A 16,536-nucleotide genomic window follows, 5' to 3' on the forward strand; every position below is an offset into this window, starting at 1 on the left:
AGGGGCCATGGCATTGTGAGAATATTTTTACAGTGCAAAACCAGGCAAATATCAGTTAAAGGTAACAAAAACTTTTTCTGCATCTTATATACCCAAAGATTGTTCATAGCACTATCATTATTGTAAATCCTTGAATAAAGTTTGGTTCAGATTAACTCTAGATTTGATTCATTAAAACAGTTTCAGGCTTCTGGGATAAAGTTAGGACCATGCTTATTAAATATTTCGTTGATTAAAAGCCAGTGTATGTTATTGTTACATGTATATTGACTTAGTATTGGAAGTGATATAAATTGGCTTTAAAAAAAAAACTTAGGAATTATTTTTAAAAGGTCTTAATATATGAAAAAATATATCCCTTATAAATGTGACAATTAAGTTGGGGGTGGGGGGTTTGATTGTTTAATAGAGCTTTGGTTCTAGAGGCCTATGGGCCACTCTGGCAAATGAAGTTATCTATGAACACAGGCTCTTCCAGGATCTGATTCAAAGGGTATTAAAGGCAGTGGGAGGCCCCTGGCCCTGGGAGTTCAGAGGCTACATGCTGTTCTGGGACTTCTTTCAGGTTTAATCTGAGAGTCAATTTACCTAACTGGAAGAAAAGAGAAGTGTGAGAGTAGCTGGAGGCAAATTCAGACATGTATAGAAACAGGTAGTGCTCAGTTTTTAGTGTAAGTGAATGCAGGCTGGACTCCATAAGGTTTCTGGACTTTTCAAGTTACGACATTGCAGTTGAGTTACTTTTCAATTAAAAATTTAATGTACTTAACATCTTAAAACTCATTGGGCGAGATCTGAAAATTTATGACCTTAGCCTAGAGCGTATTTTAGTCAGTAGTCTTTGGAACAAATTCTGTTGTAAATAAAACATTACAGTGATATATTATGAAGGCAGAAAAACTTTTTGCTGTGGCACTGCACTACTGAAACTTAAACAGTCTTTTTTTTTTTTTTACTGAAATGGGTTTTCTCTCTACTCAGGAAATGTGTGAAGAACTTCCCATTGGATCAGAGTACAGGCAGTGAAGGATTCTCTGGATACCGAATGCTGGAAAAACATTCTGTGTACAGGCAAGCAAGGATGGCTTCTCAGTTAACCTCTGTGGGTGTCAGGAGCCAGTGGCCAGGATTTACTGCATCAAATACATGGTAAACACAGAGGAACAGCAGCACAATGTATTGACTTGGGTGTAATTGTCCAACTGTTTTGTTTTCAGGAACCAGAAAGGGGTTTTGAGGGCAGGCAGAAAGGGGTCATTTCTCTTTTGTAATCTATCTTCTTTCCATCATGTCCACACATGTCAAGAAAAACACAGTATTTTATGGGACTAAAAAAAAACAAAATCCCAGAAATTGAAGCATCTCTCCATCTCCAGGTCCCAGAAAGGCCAGAGATGAAGCTAGGAGAGCTAGAACAACAGCTTTTAAAATAGAATGGAGAGAGATAAAGTTCTCAAACTGCCTCAGAGAAGTCTAGTTCAATGTGCTGCATTGCTTATCCAGCCTAGAGCTAATTTATTGTTCATATTGATTGCAGAAGTCAATCAGAATCCTCTATGTCTATGTGCACATAATAACTAATTCCTAAATGAAGGCTTGCTTTATGTACACCTGCAGGTACACAAATACACTTTAGGTGTGTGGTGAAAGCTGATGTCTCAACTCACAAATGGGATGCCTCCAGGATTTATTTTTAACTTTTATGAGGAAAGGAGAATTACAAGAGATGTGGACAGGTGAGTTAGGTAAGTGCCTTCAAAAAGAAGCACCAAAAACCAAGTTCCTCAATTAGTGCTTAAATTAATTTTGCTTTCCAGAAGTCTTTAATTGCACTGGACTTTATAATCAGGTGGTCCACTTTTGCCTTATGTTCATATTTCTTCTATGTTTGTGTGCAATGAAAAAGCCTCAGTATTAGATTTGCAATGTGCAATGCTGACGAGTCCTATGAGGAAAAATATGACAAGTTTACATCAAGTTGGTTAACATGATAGGTCTCAGGAATTACTGGTGAAAATTGCAGACAAGGGTATTTGCTAGTATAACTTCCCTTCCTGTGGGTGCTGAAATATTGGTGTATGGGCTGGGGTATTACAGTAAATCTTAGCAAGCCTGAAAGTCAGCAGCTCAGTGTGGTGTGATGTGCTTGCAATGAATCTTGTCATCTGTAAATCCAAGTTCGCTCTCCTAAAGGTCAGAACTGCCAGGACTCACTGGTGCACCTGGTATTAACTTTCATTATTTCCATTGGCATTGAAAGAGGATACAAATCATGAAGTGTTTCCAAAATTAGATACGGTATTACAACCTCTCCCAGGTCCTTGAGTCTCTGCTATGAGTCATTTCTTTTAGTGTCTGTTTCAGCTCACGGTGGTACGAATAGCGCCTGTGCTTGTATCCCATTCCTGATGAGATTTAGAAATTGAATTCGGCACAAAGGGTGTATTTCACTCTGGGCACCTTCATCCTCTCAGCCCTGCAGTTGGGGGAGCAGTGGTTCTGTAGAACTCCCTCTGACAGACCATCAAATAAGTGCTTCTCACCCATGGTAGGGCTGAGCTGTTTCGGCTTGACTTCATCCCAGTGATTAGAATTATGTCCTCCTCACCAAGCAGAACAAGGCTTAATCACCAGTGAATTTCACTCTTCTGAGTGAAGTTGGATTGCCACTGAAAATCCTAACTTCTTCCTTACTTCAGTAGTCTTCAACTTCTAATATTTTTTCTATAATTCTTGACCACCTCAAGACAAAGTTGACCTCTTCATGTAAATCCTGAGGTACTGCCTGGTGTGGCACATGCTGCTTGTGAAATCATCACTGTTGCCCTTCATGTGTGGATAGCAACTAATAGACAATAAATACATTGGTTTAGTTGATATGTTCATTTTAGTAATTATTAACTTAAAGCTTGATGGCTATATAAAAAGTAAAAGGAGCATCACCAGTGCTGTTTTGCAGGTTAATATCATATGGATCTGCAGAAAGTTTTAAATAAAGTTATGTCTTTTATTTGCACACTTTCCACAGGATTTTGTGGCATATTCTGTTTTGATTGTGGGTTTTTTGGACTGTACTGGGCAAAATTAGATGTACACAATGGTCTCCATAATATTGCTGATCCAACAAGGCATAAGTACTCTGTCACTGATGCATGGGAACATATTGCTGTTCTGTATCTCTAGCTAATACTTAAATGATCACAGAATTGTTTCATGGAATGGTTTGGGTTGGAAGGGACCTTAAATCTCATCTAGTTCCAACACACTGCTGTGGGCAGGGACACTTTTCACTAGACCAGATTGCTCAGAGCCCCCTCCAACCTGGCCGTGAATACTTCCAGGAATGGGGCATCCACAATTTCTCTGGACAACCTGTGCCAGTGCCTCACCACCCTCACAGGGAAGAATTTCTTCCTAATATCCAAACTAACCCTGCCCTCTCAGTTTGAAGCCATCCCTCCTAGTTCTACCACTACCTGCCCTTTTCAGAAGTCCCCCTCCAGCTCCCTTGTAGCCCCTTTTAGCACTGGAAGGTGTTGCAAGGTTTCCCTGGAGTGTGTTCTTCTCCAGGCTGAACACCCCCAGCTCATGGTGGTGGTGTATGATGGGCTGCCAAGCCTTTCAGGGCCAGTAGTAAACATCAGGGAAATACTACTGTAGGGGATATAAATAGCAGCTTGTAAGTGTAGCACCTGTGACCACATGATTCTGAGAGAAGCATAAAATAACCTTGTAAGGCTTTTAGGGCAGAAAGCCCAAGTACTTCCAGTATTTGAAGCATTTATATAACCATTAGAAACAGAATTGTTTTCTTTGGGTGTCTTAAATGTAGAAGCAACATCTCTGATGTTCCTAGGAAGTGCAGCTCTACCCTGTACGCCTAGAACAACCAGGCAGTAAAAGAACAGTAAGCCCCAAAGGCCTCTCATGTAAATGGATATGGATGTGGTGTTATAACCAGGGTATGAGCTGGGGCTGCCCAGGGTCCCTGACACAAATGTTCTCCACTGAGTGTTCTTCCCCTGTAGTACCCTCTAACCAACAGTGGTGCTTCATCTTGTCCAGAAACTGAGCAAAAATACAGCAATTTCACTCACTCTGTACAAGACTGGGGAAAAAGCTTATGTCTACTTTTCCCAACGATATCCCTTCTGCAGTTGCTAGGGAAAAAACCCAACAAGTCCCAATGCTGTCTTTTTATGGTAGTTTCATATAATTTTATATTAATAATTGCTATAGTTCCCTAGGCATTAACACCTGTTTGGCTTTTATGAGCCAAATAATTGAATATGAAACTGAGCTCAAGTTGCTGAACTTTGCTTGCCCTGGTCACTGATTATCATTAGGCTCAATGGCTCCTGCTTCTCAGAATGTTAAATTAGTTCTGAGCTTGCCCAAGCGGCGCTCACTGGGATGACCCCGAAACTTTGCATTGGATGAAATGAACAGACCAAACAGCTTTAGCTGGTTGCTTTCCACGTCTTGAGGAACTGCAAACTGTCAACAATGCAGAGGTGCATTGATGGAGCACTCTGTTATGGATGTCACAGTCTGGAATGGTAATACACTGATTATGTTACATCCTTTTGTATGCTCTGATGTGCACACTAAGTCACAGCTCTTTTAAGAATGTGTTCCAGTACATTACCTTAAAAACCTAAAACCTTGACCATGTAAAACCTCATAATTCCAGCATTTTTGGGGTGTTCATTTGCTGATGGTTTTGTGGTGTTTTTTCTAAATTTGGAATACCTTTCCCTTCCCTGCAGTTTAGAGTATAAATCAACCCCCAGTATTGGTGATAATTCTACAGTGAAAGGGGAGTTTTGGAGGAAGCTCTAATCTTAAAAGCTAAACAAAGTAGGAAAAAGTTGTAATGAAAAAAAATTACCCTTTAGCTGAGACCTTTTTCTACTGAGCTTTAGCCTGGAGCACATTGTTATAGGCAAGTTATAAACCTGTAAAACAATGTTTCTTGTAAAGCAGAGCCAATGATCTATGATAGTTGAAAGCAGAGTTTATGGTCTAAAACATCCTAGAAATTGTTTGAAATACTTAATGCATCCTTCAAACACATAAATTCTAGAGCTATGTGAAGTTTTGCTGGCTGTTTGATTCTCTGGGGGACACGTTTTGGGTGACTGATGGCTATTTGTTAAGGTCAGCAAAAATTAATTCAGCTCGTAAGAAACACATTTCTGGTGAGAGACTCTGGAATCACCTTTAAAGAAGCACTGTTCTTTAAAACAAAAAGGGAGTCTTTTATTTAAAATACAAGCTAGTCACAAACCACCATCTTACTATCACATCACAGAAATTTTGGACTTGGAGAGGTCCTTGTCTGCCATGCAGCTCATATTCTTCCTTGTTCATCTGTCAGCTATATTTATTAGTGCTAATGTAAGTGTATTTTTTATTTAAAAGCTTCTGATATTTTAATCACTGTTAATTTTTAATCACTGTTAATTAAAAAGTAGCTTCAAATAAATTGAATGTGTAAACCAAGGCCTCATTCTACTTTAGCTTAGACAGCTTCTTCACTTGGGCAGATCTCCCATCAAAACCAGCTCAGTTGTGCCATGCTCAGCTCAAAATCAGGTTAGCCTGAGCAGTGAGGGCAAACCCATGTCCTGCCCTAGGAAAGCTGCTTTCCTGACCCATAATGGCATTGACTAGTAAAGACTGTGAAGCCAAAATCCTACTTTTCTTTTATCTGGGAAAAAGAAGGGACAGGGAACATTTCCTCCTACTTGCCTTCCCAAGGCAGGAAGGAACATCGAGGATATCTTTCTTCACTGAATTTCTTAGATTTGTGCCCCAAGCCAATGAGGACAGGAGGACATAGGTCAGCTCCATATCAAAATCCATCTGGGCAACAGCCAGAGAGCCCAGCCTGGGTGCAGGGAGGGTATGAGCCCGAGCTAACCCCTGAGCTATAGCCCCTCCCTGGGGGTTATTTGAGCAATGGATAAACAGGACTTAAATTCTACATTTTGGCTTGATGCTGTTGTTCTTATGAGTCGTTGCTCAGAGACAGTCAGGGGAAGGAGAGGTGTGGGCAGCACTGGTGCAGTTTTCTTCCTTAGGAAACGGTGTCCCAAGTGAGATGATGTCAGCGTGTTTGTAACAGGCAGGGACTCAGGCTAGGATGGTGACAAGGAGGGGAATGATATTGTCAGTTACTTTTAATAAAGCTTTTCTTCAGCGTTAGATTAGAGATATGACACCATAAATGAGGCTGCTGAATGACAGGGCTTTGCCTCCAAATGCAATGTTATTAAGGTGAGCTTCCAGTGACATTCCCTACCCCAGACTACTGGCAGATTAAGCAAGCCATCTCTATTGCTATTGGCACTGATGCAGGATTGTTTCTTTCTCATATCTTCTCTATGCCTTGTCAGTAGAAACTGTGATCATTCGCTTCACAGTCACCAGAGGTGGTTCCGTGAGGCATCAGAGGATGCTGAGTCATTTTTCTTGCTCTCAGCCTGGTGGCTCAGCAAGCCTGGGACCAGGGTATCAGTCATGTACTGCACTGGTGTCATGGAGGGCTGTCACAGGCTCTGCTTGGAGTGCACACAGCTGAAACAGCAGAGGATAGCAGGCAAAAATCCATCTTCCCATCTCTGTTCTTTACATTCAATGTATTAGTCAAATGCCCACAAGCCTGTGAATTTTGTTTTAAAAATGCTTATTTCACTTTGTGATAAATGAAGAGAAGCTTAAGTGGGGGCAGTTTTTGAGCATTTTTAGGGAGTTTTAGGAAGCAGTAGGGGGAAAATGAGATCTTGACACAATCAATACCAAGGAACATTCTCTAGAAATTAAACAGAAAGACTTGTATGCAAAATCCCCAGCTCTAGCAGTTTGAAAGGGACCTTAGAGAGAGGAAACAGCTTAAGATGTATCTTTGACCTTGGCTGTTTTTCAAAGACTGAGGAGGATAACTCATGTGATGGCCCACACCAGCCCTAATTCTAGCCCTGACATGAGGAACATATGGCAGTGTAGGAAAAATAATAGTTTAAGGGTTGTAGCTGGAATGCACTGTGCTACAGCTGTTTCCCAGGGCTTGGAAAGGGGTTCTGAGGAGCAAAGTATGAGCTGGGGCTAACTAAGCCTCTGCAGAGTCTAGGGGGAAACACAGCCTGAGGAACACAAAGGGAGTTTCAGAATCTCTTTTCTCCTGCTTGGTGTCAGTGCTGGAACACAAACAATTTCTTAGCCAATAGTAACAGCAAGCTGAATTGCTTTAATTGACAGCTGAAAGCTAATTTTGCACATTTCTAGTGGCATAAAGGGTTTTCAAGATGGATAAATACTTTATTTTTGTACTCTTTTTTTAAAGCTTTCCAGTTTCCTCCATGTTCCAGCCTGCTGCAGTCACTGCACTCTTCAGACAAAACTTGGGAGAATGAATCTGTCACAACATGACATGACAGGCACCTGCCATCTGTGTCTGAGCATTACTCTCCAGGAATCAGAGTGCATGAAAGCAGCCTTGCTCATGGGGTGTGCCAGTCACTCCCTGACAGCCTCCCTCTCACTTCATAAAGAGCCCATTAGCAATGGTGATGAATCATGCTCATCCATTTACCAGCAGAACAGGAATTATTAGCTCTAATAAATATATTATTATGTAGCCATTAGGTATCAGTTATAAAGCTGCTTAATGTCTGCATGATTACTTGTAAATGGATTTGGAAAGCAGCTAAATTGGTTATTTATTGCCCGTATGGAACAGCATTATTTATTGGCTTGACTCAGTAAGTTTGATTTTTCAAGCTAAAATGAGATTCTAAGTCTGTAATGAGCTAACCAGGGTGTAAGTCGATTCAGGAAAATTATATTTTTCTGAAGAAATGCTAAATTTAATGGTAAATATGATTCTAGAATTACCTGGTTTCTCTTTCCTTTCAAGTTCATTAACTAATTACTTTAAAATGTGCTCCTGAGACAAAAATCTGAGAAACTAGGGAATTTAATACAAGCTGCATTGAGATGCTGCTTCCAAGTGGCCCTGTGTGTCAGCAGCTCCCTGCTTGGCAGATCATTTGCTGTACCAACACTTAAAAATTTGCTGCTACAATACCTTAAAAGCCTGAAGCAAATTTAATTTCATGGGATGTAGTCTTCTCACTGAGGTTGATCCTGTTTATCTCCACTGTGTAAAAACTAATTTTTGGCTGATTATTTTCTAGAAAAGAAAGGCTGGGGGTACAGCCTGCTGATTGAACTCTAACAAAGAAAGGCAAGGCAAGAAAAACACTGAGGAAAAGTCAGCAAGTGCCAGAGTGCAGTGTTTGCTCCTTCAGTAATATTTAATGCATGTTAAACATTTAATCCAATAGGCAGATATTGCACATGGATATGCTCCTAGACTATCAGAACAAGAAAGAAAGAAGCACTTTATCGCCCCTGAAATATGTTGGATTGCTTTTAACTACAGAAGGCTGCTGACTTCCATGGGTGTAACAGGGACTCGGGAAGCTCTCGCATTTGGTTTTGTTCAGTAGTGAAAAGAAGTTCCTGTGAAGCAGATCAGTATTATTTGACTTGTATTTCTGGTGAGCACAGAGCTCTGACTTCTAATTAAATATCGTCTAAAAATATCTGCAGATTGTGGTAGGAGGGACAGGGGGTTGGAATCCCAGTGAAAAGGTTGCCACAGCTGAGTGGCACAGCTGAGTGTATTAAAGACCTCCAAGGGGTTCAGGGGACACGCCAAAGCTAATGAAGGCCAAGATGGAAAAGGCACTGCGGAATTCAAACCAGCTGTTGGATGGGATGTGCTGGCAGGGGGAAGCCACTTTCCCCTCACAACATTCCCCCGGGGTTTTTTGTCTCCTTGTCCTGCCTTGCAGCAGGAGATGGGGCAGAGGCTCACTGCCTCTGACGCTCACAACAGGTACAGGGAGGACAACCACTGCTTTTAAAACATAAGCAGGCAGAAGAACAAAAGACCAATGTTAGAGGCCAGTCCCATGTGATTGGTGTCTTTTTATTTCCCCTGGGCTGCAGAGAAGGTTGCAGAAATGCCTGAGTTGTTTGCAAAGGCACAGCTCCCTGGGAAGGATTTGAGGGCCTACAGAGACATTGCTGAATCTCTGAGAGTATTTGGCCTTTTGCTGGCTGCATTTGCCAGTATTTAGTGAACGATGGAATAGATGTCTGCTGTTCCAGTTGTGTCAGACTTAGAAACAATGGGAGATTTTTCAACTAAATGCTTTTTGTTCTCAAATAAAGACTAAGCTTTTTACACAACAGAAATAGTTTCAACCAAAAAAAAAAAAAAAAGTTCTTATTTTTAACAGTCTTTGTCTTGAAATCCAGCCCCTACCTTCTTGAATGAAAACCTACTGCTATTTGCAATAAAAAACCCATATTTGTCTCAGTGTTGAAGCAAACCTAGAGGAAAAAAAATGCATCAAAACCAAGATTAATATTTTCAGGTAATTGGAAGAGAATGCTGGTCCAAAATTGAACTCTTCCCACCTCAGCTTCTATCTTCAAAATGCTTGAATTACCCAATTTTAATACCTCTTAAAAACAGAATCTCAGATACTTAAGTCATGACTGAGGTTTTGAGGTTTTTCTTATAAACTGCTTTTTGTGTTACAACCATATGATTAATCATGAGTGAGAACTGAATTTCTGGTGAGGAAACCTTTCCTGCCTTACAGATGTTTCCAGGCTCAGGGCTGTGTGCAGCTGGCAGTTATCCTGCTGCAGGCTGCTGGATAACATCTCTCCTCTCCCAACACAGCTTGCTTTCTCCATTTCACAGTACAGAAGAGGTGACTAGCAAACATCCTGTTAAATTTGTAAAAATGGGAAGAAGGAAGGAGAAATTCTAGAGAGAAATGGCAGGATGTGCCAGAAACAGTGTTTTGCAAATTAAAAAAAGAAAGGCAGGTGGTAGGACAGTGTTGTACCTAGATGGAGTGAGAAAAGTACTTAAGGAATCTTTTGGGAATCAGACACATTGCCAGCATTTTACATCTTCTACAGACAATTATAGACATTAGAAACTTCCTTAACTTTGTAAATATAGAAGCACTAAGTGATTGCAAAGAATTTTGGTTTTGGTTTATGGCTGGAGGTTCCTTGCTTGGTTTAGTGGATTGTAGTGCTGTTTTTAGCTCCTTTGTACTGGCTTCTTTCTGTTTTAAATTGACCAAAATGTAATAAAACCCACGTGGGTGTTTTTACAGATGACAGCAAGGGCATCCAGCATTAATGCTATAAGGCTCTGCCACCAGAATCCAAGGGCAGTGTCACTGCAGCTGGAAATCACAGTGGTCAGATTTTCCATGGGCTGCTGACAGGAAAATGTAACATATGCTGTATTTCACAAGTACTTATATTTTCAATTCTGCATCACAGCTTGTTGCCTATTATTTCCTTGTGGTTCACTGTTCAGGCTTGAGGAACATTTTTCTCGATTTACAGCTCTATTAAACTGATAAATCAATCACTTGTGTGAAGGGAGGCAGTTTGCTGACATTTGCTTTGCCAACACACTGCCACCCACAACAGCATTCACAAGGTCCTCAAGGATATGGTAAGAGGGAGGAAGCTTTCCCTGTAACTTAATTTTTAAAGCACGAAACCTGATTCTGGTGCTCTGAGCAACTTCAATGAGAATATTTTTGAAGAGCTGTCACTTGCTAATCCAATATTTAACTTGGCATTTTTTTACATTGCTGTATAACAAAACAGCTGCAGTATTGTTCAAGATGTAAAAGACATTTTTCTAAAAAATGACCACCTTAGGCTTTTAAAACTGTAATTACCAGAAGGAAAGAAAACAGAAAACAAACGTTTTGGGGAGCTACACAGAGTATTTTTACCAGTGTTTAAATTGTCTGACAGCTGTACTCTGGGATTTGCTCATCTTCCCTTGAGTGCATGCTTACTTCTGAAACAAAAGTGTCAAGGCAATTATTTTCAGAATGGTCTTGAGACTTCTGTCTGTGGTGCATAAGTTGCTCTATTATGTGACCATTGGTTTAAGCAGTGGTAGACCTTTTTTTCCCTCCTACACCAGACAGTAGTGAGGTTACCTGGATCCTGTAGGTAGAGTTCACTGTACCATGCAGGAGAGTTCCAGCCTTTAGTTATGAGCTGCAGAACAGTGCCAGGGTCTGAGAAAGAGGGTGGGAAAGCAGAGTTCTTGTTGGAGCTTGGTTTCGAACAGGGAACTGCCCAGGTACAGCAGAACAAAGATCCTTTTTTGTTGTCTTCAACTGAACAACCACAGCCAGATCCCTTCTGTTAACACAAGTGATTTTGCACAGTCAAGTAGAAAGAATCATATACACTGTGCTATCTGTTTGAAGACTGGTAGTCTTCTCCTTAGGCAATATAGATAAATTTGGGGTTAAATTTTATTATTCTGAGCTAGTGGTTTTGTCAAAATCAGCTTATTAATACATATTGCCTCTTTGTTAGGATGATGAATTTATACAAGCTTTATTGAAGTTATTCTTCTTTTGTATGGGTGTAATTGATGGGAGAACTGGCTGAGTGTCTTGGAAAGAGGGAATGTGAAAAAATAAAATGAAGAAGCATGTACTCTGTCAGCAGGGTTTCTCATACGAGTAAGTTTATGCTAATTTTATGTTTCATCATTTATCATAATGCCAGGATGAATCCTTTCATGCCTACATAGGATTTAAATAAAATTAGTAAGAACTTTTGTGTAACTTCTGCAGTAGCACTGAAGGGAACAAATGAACACAATGTGCATAATTATTTTCCTGTTTTTGCAGTGAGAGACTTAGTTGTTGGTCTTTTGTTTGCATTTGACATATAATTCTCTTCCCTAATATTTCCCTGTGCCGTTCTCCTGGTGTTCAGCATTAGACAAACCTGCATCTTCAGGTGAGTGCTGTTCTCAGCAGTGCAGCTGTGATACTGCAGAGGGCAAGCAGGACCATCTCCAGGCCTCCTGGCAGGTTGGGCTGTGTCAGGACTGTGGGTTGTAAAGCACGTGAGGCTGCTTGGAGCACTGAGCTTAGCAGCTGCAGTTCCCTTGTCTAGGGAGCCATTCAAGACACTGGGATGGTGCCTGTTTGCTCTTTGCATTATGAAAGCAGATTCTGACAAAAATTTAGGTGTTTCAAGATGCATTCTGCATGTACACACTGATGAATGAGGAAGATGGAAGAGAAGAAAAGCACCTCAAGGAGGAAAACTCAAGTCTGGGTGCAATAAAGTGATGTTTTGTACTGCTACACTTGTTAAGAAGCCTTGCTTGCCTTTCAGATCCGGTTCAGTCTTGTCCTTACTCAGAGAAACTCTCTCAGGGATAGCCTGAATTCCCTGTGCTCTTGAAAATACATAAAACATAAATAAAATTTTGTCTAACTTAAAGTAGCCAGCTGTGAACAATACAACAATATGTACTGTGTCATAATATCTGAAGTATTGATCCTCTGGACTTCTGTCTCTCAATTGGAGAGATAGGGATTTGATGGATGGACTGCTGAGGGGAAGAGGAATTGGTTGGATGAGTGCATCTAGAGGGAGATAGATGACAACAAGTGTCCATAGGGGTCTGTTTTGGCACCAGTATGTTTGCTATCTTTGCCAAGGACACAGCCAGTGGGATCCAGTGCACCCTCAGCAGGTGTGGAGACAACACCAAGCTGAAGTTGGAACACCTGAGGGACAGGATGCCATTCAGAGGGAGCTGGACAAGCTCCTCAGCACGGGAAAGACATGGACCTGTTGGAGTAGGTCCAGAGGAGGGCCACAAAAATGATCAGAGGGCTGGAGCACCCCTTCTGTGAGGAAAGGCTGAGAGGGTTGGGGTTGTTCAGCCTGGAGAAGAAAAGGCTCTTGGGAGACCTTATTGCAGCTTTCAGTACTGAAAGGGGGCTTATAAGGACAATGGGGACAGACTTTTAATTAGGGCCTGTAGTGACAGAACAAGGGAAGTTTTGAACAAGGAGGGTGGTGAAACACTGCCACAGGTGGCACAGAGAGGTGGTGGATGCCCCATCCCTGGAAAACATTCAAGGCCAGGTTGGATGGGGCTCTGAGCAACCTGATCCAATTGAAGATGTCCCTGCTCATTGCAGGGGTGTCAGGCTGGATGAGCTTTAAAGGTCCCTTCCAGCACAAAGTATTCTGTGATTCAATGATTATGAATTCTGAATGTGTCTCATTTCACTACATCAAAATGCATCTTTAGAGAGAGTTGTTTTTAAACCCTCTTCTGTTCTGCCTCTTCACTCGACTGCTCTGTCTGTCCTAAGCTGACTCTCTGTACACTGTGAATAATATAATTGTTCCTTTTCACTGAATATCAAACATAAGAAGCCCTATTCTACTATATTTAAAAAATCTGCCAGATGCTCTTGTGCCTTTGCAAAGACATCACCAGTGAAACTGTCAGAAGACCACGGTGTGTGAAGAGCTGCATCTTTTGCCATCTATTCTATTACTAAAGCAAAGATCTTTTACTTTCCTGATGTTATTGGAGATACCATTTCCACAGGTGAGAACTTAACATTGTCCAATCACAAGACCTCAATTTATATATTATTTGCTGTCATTAAATATTTAGGCCACACTGTCCCACGTCTTTGTTGTAATTTCTCTGGGCTGAAAGAGTTTAGCCTCAACTACTTCATTTCTGTTGCTTTCCTTGTGCTGGCCTCAGCTTATGTGCTATGTATACTGTGCAGAGTAATGAAAAATTTGAAAAATCAGTTGAGAGATTTGGATGTTTAATTGGCTTAAGCTCACCTCCCAGCTGTGGGAATGTGGGAGCTTACACAGAGAAGGTGATGGGACCAAGGCAAAGGGCAAGTGATGGGGTCTTGCTGCTGGAAATTGTGTCACTGTGGATAAAAAACTATCGTGTTTGGCTGGGCAAAGAAAGATGTTGGGAAGAAATATGTGAAAATGCCCAGGGGAGTGAATATCAGTGGTTCTTAATGCCACTAACAGTTTCAGGTCAGACAGCTTGCAAACCATGCTTGGATTTTGAGGGATATGCAAGAGCTCTGAACCTGGGTAGACAGACATAATTTTGAGAGAGTAAGAGTTGCTTATTGAGGATAGAATGGATATTGTGAAGGACTGAAGACGGCACTGAAACTTCCAGCTTGTTTAAGACATTAATTTCATTCTTTCAATCAATGTGTGTACATCCAAGGAAATCCTTCCTTTCTGATGGATGGGTGTGATGCTAATGTCAAAGCGCACCTGCTGTCTGCAGGCCATACAGAAAGTGAGAAATGACAGACTCACCAAGCTCCTTCTTTATTAAATTTGTGTGGTGCTTGAAGGGAAGGGGCACAGGCTATGAGTATTTTAATGTTCTGGATCAGTAAGTGTTTCCCTGCTGCACAACAAGCACTTCAAAACTGATCATTCTTCCTGTGCTCCAGGCTTCACATCCACCACTGCTCAGTGCACCCAGCACTGCTGGCATTCCCATCCTGGAAAAGGCCACTTTTCACAGACATTGTCACATTGCAGCTCCTACATGAAACAAAGCACACCTAATCCTTTAAACACCTGAGGTACCTACTTGCAAATCTTTCTGAATTTGTCCTTGGCCCATGAATGCAAACTGTGGCATTAAGACAAAGGCTTGTTTTCAAAGTTATAAATAGCTTAGTTCTTATTGTTGTCATAGAATCTGTGGCATAATCCTGTGAGGAGTATTGTGCTTGTCACACCAGACAGTACAATCCATGTTTTGTTTACCCTTTCCCCATTCTGGTTCTCAGTTTATAGCAGTGCCAGCTGCAGGTGTGGTGGAGGCTTTATGACATTTCTCTGACGTGAAGCTGAGACCATTAACTCTGACCCCTCTTTCAGAACATTTTCTGCATCTCTGCCTTACCTGTTTTCATTGATTCTGTCTGACTGCTATGAAAACCCTTTTTATATTGCAACACATACTCAAAACCACAAATGTTACAGATCTGGATCATGAATTTATTCTTTCCTAGTGTTCATCCAGCCCATGGCAGTTACCATGTGACAGCAGCTCTGGGAAGTACCTGGACATTTTAGAATGCGGTACTTTCTGTTGAAAAGATGATTTTTGCCAGATATGTTTCACACCATAAACATGCCACTGTACATGGTTTGGTGAAAAACTCCACAAAACAAAAGGAAAGGAGGCAAAACAATTTGCCTGTTCTAGCCATATGTCCTGGGTTGCAGTGTATTCTATTACCATCCTCATGAGCTGTTGAAACCAGGTGGGGCAGTGTTTCCTTGCCTCCTCCCTCCGGACTATCTTCTGTTAATGAGCCCATCAATGCCTTGCTTAATGACTCATCATCCCGTTGTGAGATGCTCCACCCAGAGGGAGGAACCAAGCATCCCATCCTGGATATAATCTGAGATTCCAAACACTAGAAACAACCTTCCCACTGGATTTCCAGAGGACAGGAGCTACACAGCCACCACTGGACTTTCTGAGGAAGAGCAACCCCTTTCTACAGGATCACTGCTTCAACAGAACCACATCCACCACTTCAGGAGGACTGCCACCACCACCCTGACTAACAGGGTGTCAGGTTGTATCCTGACTCTGTCAGTTTAACCCAGTGTTTTCTGCCTTTATTTTTTTGATTTCCCTATTAAATTGTTATTCCGACTTGGTGCCTCCCACTGGTTTGTTTTCAAACTAGTACAGCATAGGAGGGATAATTCTTTCAAGAGGTGCAGGGATAGGATTTTGGTTTTAAAGTCAATTTGCTACTGGCTACCAGTCATTACTGCTTGCCTTTGTGTAGATGCTATACCTTAACAGGCTTCCCTCTGCTGAACGTGCCTGAGTTCAGAATTTAGGGTCCAAATGCACAGCAGGTTAAAATGTATCTGCTCTGCTCTTAACAAACCATTTCTGGGATAGGATACTCTTTTTTTCTGTTCAGACCATTTCCTCAAGTCCTGTCACTGGTGAAGAGATCAGTGTCCGTCCCTCCTCTTCCCTTTGTGAGGATATTGAAGACCACAATGAGGTCTCTCCTCAGTCTTCTCTTCTCCAGGCTGAACAAACTCAGAGACCTCAGCTTCTCCTCACAAGGCTTCCCCTCCAGACCCTTCACCATCCTCATGGCCTCCTTCGGACATTCTCTAATACATTAATGTCTTTTCTATACTGTGGCACCCAAAACTGCCCCCAGGAGTCGAGATGAGGCCGCCCCAGTGCAGAGCAGAGCTGAACTCCCCCCTGTACACACGTGCTGGAGTGAGTTTGGTGCCCTGCAAGGTGAAGCTGAAGTGCTAGGGAATGTTTTTTTATCTGAACTTTGCAAACAGGCACTGGTGGTTTAACATCCCCAGCTTCTGGATGCTGCCCCATATCCTTTTCTCCCTCTCTGAATCGTTATCTGTAGCAGCTTGGCATGAATGAGGCTTCATGAAACTCATTACCGTCCCTTTTCCCTATTGGAATTTCTCCTGGGCATGATGACAATAAACAAGTAGAACTGCATGGGATAAGATTGCACTACAGTGTTGATGCTGTTCTTGTCCGGATAAGTATAATGCTTAAGA

General features: G+C 41.6%; 1 long non-coding RNA gene across 3 annotated transcripts in view; it reads left to right on the forward strand.

Moving 5' to 3' along the window:
- LOC104692972 overlaps positions 1-15,391 on the forward strand; it is a 52,679-nt gene extending 37,288 nt beyond the window's left edge. For 2 of the 3 annotated variants that reach the window (XR_002046798.3, XR_005601966.1), the window contains 3 exons: positions 982-1,149; positions 1,618-1,745; positions 13,362-15,391. This is a non-coding gene — a long non-coding RNA (uncharacterized LOC104692972). The remainder of the gene's footprint in view (positions 1-981; positions 1,150-1,617; positions 1,746-13,361) is intronic. The other variant, XR_002046799.3, reaches the window with a different exon arrangement.
- The last annotated feature ends 1,145 nt before the right edge of the window (positions 15,392-16,536 follow it).

The sequence above is a fragment of the Corvus cornix genome, chromosome 5, assembly GCF_000738735.6.
Source record: "Corvus cornix cornix isolate S_Up_H32 chromosome 5, ASM73873v5, whole genome shotgun sequence".
Lineage (NCBI taxonomy): Eukaryota > Metazoa > Chordata > Aves > Passeriformes > Corvidae > Corvus > Corvus cornix.